The sequence below is a fragment of the Cavia porcellus genome, unplaced genomic scaffold (assembly GCF_034190915.1).
Source record: "Cavia porcellus strain 051 isolate PalLab524CR breed Dunkin Hartley unplaced genomic scaffold, mCavPor4.1 scaffold_22, whole genome shotgun sequence".
NCBI lineage: Eukaryota > Metazoa > Chordata > Mammalia > Rodentia > Caviidae > Cavia > Cavia porcellus.
This window is the reverse complement of record NW_026947505.1, coordinates 57,156,128-57,162,474: the sequence shown is the minus strand read 5'-3', so window position 1 is coordinate 57,162,474 and position 6,347 is coordinate 57,156,128.

Genomic DNA, 6,347 nt, shown 5'->3' with positions numbered 1-6,347 from the left:
GGGGGAAATGAGAGCGTACATGTGCACATTTTGTGTGTGCATGTGACAGAGAGAGTGAGAGAGAAAGGGAGGGCAGGAGGGCAATTAGAGTTTAGCATCCTCGAGACAGAGGATGTTCTGTAAAGCTGTGTAAGCAGTACTGCGCTGTAGAAACGAGCCATGTCTTTATTAGAGAAGGCCTGTGGCTCTTCACAGCTTTATGTAAATTTCATACCCGCTTTACAAAACTCTCAGAGGTATTAACTTTAGTAAAGACTGTGTTTTAGTAGTCGAGCACAGACCAGCCTTTCACCAATATGAACAAAATATTAAGACATCTTCCAAGAATGGGTGGAAGGGGAAGGTTTTGTGTGAGTGTGTGATGTACACCATAGTGATCCTAGAAATGAAATGCAGAATTGTTACTCATCATGGGTTATTCCTTGGAAAACACATTTAAGTGCCAAAAGATTTGAAATTAAGTCAGAGAAAATCATCATAAAACTTATGTTATAGCCAGGTGTGGTGCTATGTACTTGTCATCCCAGCAATCAGGAGGCTGAGGCACAAATATCATCTGAAGTTCAAGGCCAGCTTATGCTACATAGTGAGCTCAAAGCTATCTGGAAATACATAGTGAAACCCTCTGTCAAAATAAATGAATGACAATAAATAAATAATCAGTCTTACGTTATGTAAGAACAGAATACTGAGAGTTACAATTAACCCACAAAATCAGGAAACCATGATTAACGGTCTGATAGACTGTCTTGAGTCTGCAGTAAGAATTAAGAGTCACCACAATTCAAGAGCAAAAAGCGTAGGGAGGAGATTTAAATCTTTTTTGCATTCAGAATCTGTTGGGGAAACGTTTTGAGACATTTCATATTGTCCTTCTGTGCCCTGCCTCCTTCCACTCTCCTGTCTCCCACCCTGGACCCCACTGGCAGGCACCCAAGAAACACCCACTCCCCTGTTTTCTTCTGCTTGATGCTTCTCACTCAGACTGCTGAATGTGATCATTTTTCTTTTCTTTTTGACTCCTCTACCTTCCTCAACGAAGGTGATCTGAAGTAGGTTTTAAAATAATGCAAACAAGCCTGTAGTCAGTTTAATTCTTAATGATAGGAGGCCAAACAATATTCTGGACTCTTCCAAAAGTGGGAAGAATTTTTGGAAATGATTCATTATTTGATTGTGGTGATTTAGCCTGTAGAAAACTGTATTCACAATCCTAGCCTTGATATTTACTAAGTGTGACCTTGGATGTGTTATTCAACTTGTCTCCATGCCTTAGTTTCATCATCTATAGAGCTGGATAACTTACTCCATGAGATTAGTTTCAAGAATTTTAAATATTTAATATACTCTATGACAGATGTGAATTGTTCAGTAAATGTAACACAAAGGATTCTAGAACTGATCAACTTCAGCTTAATATATAGTAAATAGGCAACTCAATCATAGGAAGTTTTCTTGTGTTGATTAGATATTTTACTAAACAAAATGTTACCACTGGGAAATCTGAGATATATGTAAATGGAAACACTCTGTAATATTTTCACAATTTTTTGTGAATCTACTGCAATATAAAGTTCGTGTTGTGAGAGATAGACCCCATTTTACTTACCCCTGAGCCAGATTCATAAAGTTATCATTCTGGTTGTTTTGAGTTGTAAGAAATAAGTTAACTTTGCTTTGTTTTGAGCAGCATCTGTATTTCAAGGATTTGTCTCAGTTAACTAATTTATACTGTAAAAAACCTCCTTCCCTTAGCCAAAGCATTCCTAAGCTCTTGCTTGTCATGTACTTGAATGGATTTCTCCATTGTTTCCCAGTCTCTTTCCAAAGCATAGAAGAGAAAAAAGCAAAAGAAAATAAATCCGTCTCCTCAAATGTAAACAGAATTTTTTTAGTTTTTGTGTGTAGTATCTAGTAAGGAAATTCATAGTGTTGTCACTCTAAAAAGAATGCTTCAAGTCCTTGGGTTTTTTTGTGCACTTTCTTTTTTCTGTACTAGTTGCAGAAGCTCATTCAGCGTTGCTGGTATGGAGTTGGATGACACTGCAGCCAGCTAGAGAAGGCAGTGACTCATTAGGACACTCAGGAAAGTAGCCAAACCAGATATGTCAGCAAGCATCTCAGGTGCTCTGCCTGTGCACAGAGCAGGGTTTGCCTTTACATGAAAGGTCTCCTTGGAAAACAAACTTACGCCACTTTAAAGATATTGATGTCTCTTGCAGGTCCTGCAGTAGTCTCACAAAACAGGCATTCTTAGAAGGTAGCTGGATTCCATAAAGTACATTTGTATTTCGGTCCATTGTGTTTAGAATGCAAGTAACTTATCTGCCCATTATCTCTTTGCCTGAAAATAGTTAAAAACACAACAGGATTTCCAGAATGAGTGCATTTGTTGACAAAGTTAATTTTTGTTTAATAGCTCAAAGTATTAAACAATTAAATGTGGTTTCATAGAAGTGTCTCTTTAAATTTATTTCATATTGTATTTAGGATCGAAATAAGCAAATTTACCTGATGTTATAACACATGGCTCTTTCTATTGGTGGGAGTCCAACTTCTGTTAAATATACAACCTTAAAAGATTAAAACTTTTTCTCAGAAATTGATCCATAACATCTGCTCCTTTGATGATGGAAAAGGTAGGATTCTCTTGCCATTTGTTTAAATCCAATACAGAACTTTATCCCATGATTTTCAGAAATTTGACAAGAAATATGAAAGGATATGTAAATGTTTTCACTTCCTTTTTGTAGTATTTATATTTACTAACTTGAATCGGATTTGATGTCTACAATTCTTATGGGAAGATACCAAAGATAATATTGTCTAATTACCATGCAATAATGGTTAGCTAATTTAATTTAAAAGTAACTATTGTCACTTATTGTGGTTCAAGGACTGCCCTAGTACCAAGAGAACAGAAAAGACCTAAATTTTTGTTATGGGAACTTCAGAGCAATGGTCAATCCTCTAAGCTTCCTACAGCATACAGAAGGTAACACACAAGGCAACTCTATGTTTGTTTTAAGTAAGATAAATATTAATAACACAATTATCATTTAATGCCAGGTGCATTTTTCTATTTTTCAGACTACAATATGAAAATGAAAGAAGCTTTTATTTTTTTTGTTAACTCAATGTTTTTGTATTCGTAGTTGGTTCACAACTGATAGTCCTACCTGGATGTTAGGTTACTCACACACCCACATCACAAAATTCAGGTACACAAAGAAACTAGTTTTTGAAAAGGGAAGACTGGCCATGTGTTCAAAGCAGGATGATGTTTAGTTAAAAGTATGACATATATCTAAAAGCATTTAAAGCTACTTAGGCTTGATAATATACCTATCGTACTTTGTAACTAGGATATTTTCTGCTGTTACTGTAATTTATTTGAGTATGTAAAAATTCCTGATAGCCAAACATTTATGTTTATGGAATTATTTATATTTAACTGTTTCACACTGAATACTATACCTGCATACCATTTTTACAACATGGGCTGTTTATCTATACAAGTTGAGAAATAATTTTGTGCATTGTTTAAATAACTAAAATTTCTAAATTGCTTCTTCTATTTTTGTTCTTTATGTATAGTACAGGGAAAACCGTTCCTTCCATATCTGACCACAAAGCCAGGCAGGATGACTCGCATCTGCAATCCCACCAGTCTGAGAAATGGCAGGAGGATTGCAAGTCCCAGCCCATCATGGGAATCATATCACCTTGGCAAGACACCATATCAAAATTTTATAAAATAAAATAAATTGGGATGAGAATGTAGCTCTGTGCAAAGCCCCAGGGTTTAATCTCAATACAGAAACAGACACAGGAACACACACACACACACACACACACACACACACACACACCCTACAATTCCTTTCAGATGAAAACCTAGGACAGAAGAATACAAGTTATGGTTTTCCTAGTCCTCAGATGAGTTCAGTCTGGGATGAAAAAAGTGTCAGGAAACCTATTCTGTGTATGGAAATGAATAGCTGTTTTGAAATCAGAAGACAAACGCATAGTTTTGCTGGAAAATATAGTAGAATTGTGAGATGGATATGCTGATATGCAGTCTAGGCTGTTGATCTGCTTTACACATCAGTCTTGCTTGGGGGATACGGTAGCCAAGTCTTTCAAAGGCTTCAGGTTTATCAGATATTTTTCCAGAAAGTCAAACACATGGTTTTGCTGATCCATAGAGCAAAATGTAGGGTTGAATGGATTGCAAGTCTTAAGGGGCTTTGAAGAAATCTTAACGAAAATACATGAGAAAATTAAAAAAAAAAAAAAAAAAAAAAGACCAGCATACATTTATTAGACAGAAGTTACTGACCACCAGTTCTATGACCAACAGTTCTTTTCACTCTGTAAAAACTATACTGCAGGAAAAATAACACAGAAAAACAAAACAAAAACAAAATTCTGGAGTTTACATTCTAATGAGAAAAGACAAAAAACAATAATCTAGGAAATTTACTAAAACCTGCACTATGTAAAGTGAGGGCTAATACCATGAGGAGTAAAGAAAGAAAGAAATCAAGAACTAGGGAAGTAGGAGAGGGGAAGAGGCGATCAAATTTTACAGAAAGTGGCCAAGACTAAGAAAGTGATCTTCAAGTGATGACAAGCACCAAAGGGCCAAAAGAGAACAAAGCAAACCCCTGCAGTACGAGAAGGGTTAGCACTCTTCAGGAATAAGAAGGAGGTTATGTTGTCAGAGAGAGTAAACAATTAGAATAGTGGGAAATGAGATCAAGGTGCTAATGGAGAGTTGTAACTTGGGCTTTGCACACACGATGCTCTTTGACGCGCAGTTGAATCCCGGCTTTTCCTTAAGCTATTGAATCTGGTTCAGTAAGTTTGATTTTTAACCTGAGATTGTAAAGTCCAAAATCTCACAAATGATAGAGCACACTTTGAAAAGTGAGGTTGTAACCCATACAAAGGATTTTGTTGTGGAATGGAAACAGTTAACTTGATTGTTTCTAAGGATCTTCTGTCTGTTCTTTTTGTGATAGACTAAGGATCATCAAGACTAAGGTTATTAAATATTTCGAATACAACATGATGGTGACTTAAGACAGAGCAGTAGCATTAGACTTGTTGAGAAGTTTTGACTGTCGATCTAATTTTAAACTGCAATGAATGTATTTGCTAAGACAACGGTTTTGAGCATTGAAAGAATTTCTGTGATTTTATTTTGTCTTTGATCACTAAGAAGTGGTGAGATGGGATAATGATGATGAAGAATTCACTTTGCACAAGGTAAGAATAAAGTCATTAGGTATTTAAATGGAAATATGTTTAGCTACAAACACCAAGGCAGAGATTCTTCTTGCAAACATAAAACACCATGATGAGATTCAATATAGCATCCAACAGGACAATATTAAGTAAAATTACAATATTAAGATAAAAAGACTACATGATGCAACAGGACTAGGTCCTCAAACACTCCAGTGCTTAAGGAATGAACAAATGGGGCAAAGACAAAGGAGTCAAGATTGTTGAAGACAGTCAGGAGTCTGTAGGATTATAGTTAACAAGAAAGAATGATATATTTGATAATAAGCAGTGATCACTTTTGTTGAGTACTGCTGACAATTCAATATATGTACCGAAAATTAATTAATGCATTTAGAAATGGAGAGAACATTAGTGGCCTAGACAGGAGCACTTTCTGTGAAATACTAGGAAATACCAGAAATGTAGCAGATTGCAGAGAAAACAGCAAAATTAAGAAGACTATTCAGAAGTTTTCAAGTGTTTAGTGGAATAAAGTATTTAAAAGGTGGTTGTGTAAAAGTCTGTAAAGGAATAAGACAGTCTAGTTGTCCTTGTTTTCATTTTTACCAGTAACTTTGCAGTAAAAATTTTTAATGGACATTAACATAGCACAATGCAGTGCCCTATAAACAGGCACACAATACCTACGTTAGTTGTTTTCTCATTGTTGAGACACAGTATAACACACAATTTAAAGAAGGAAAAGTTCACTTTGCTCACAGCTTTGGAGAATTCAGGCTATAGTGGGTGGCCCCGTGGCAGTGTGGCAGGGAAGACAGGAAGTAGTTATCAAGGGATAAGGGATATACATATACTTATACATACTCATTCTTATACACACACGTGTACCCATCCAGGCTATGACCACAGTGGCCCTTCTCTCTCCACCAGGCTTGACCTTCTATCAGTGAACTAATCCAGTATCACAAATCCATGGTCCAATTACTTCCCCCAAAGCACCACCTATGAGTGCATGAGGCTTTTGGGGACTATCTAGTTATCAGCCAAGGCAAAATACAATTTTGCTTTTCCTCAATAATTCATAACTGCAT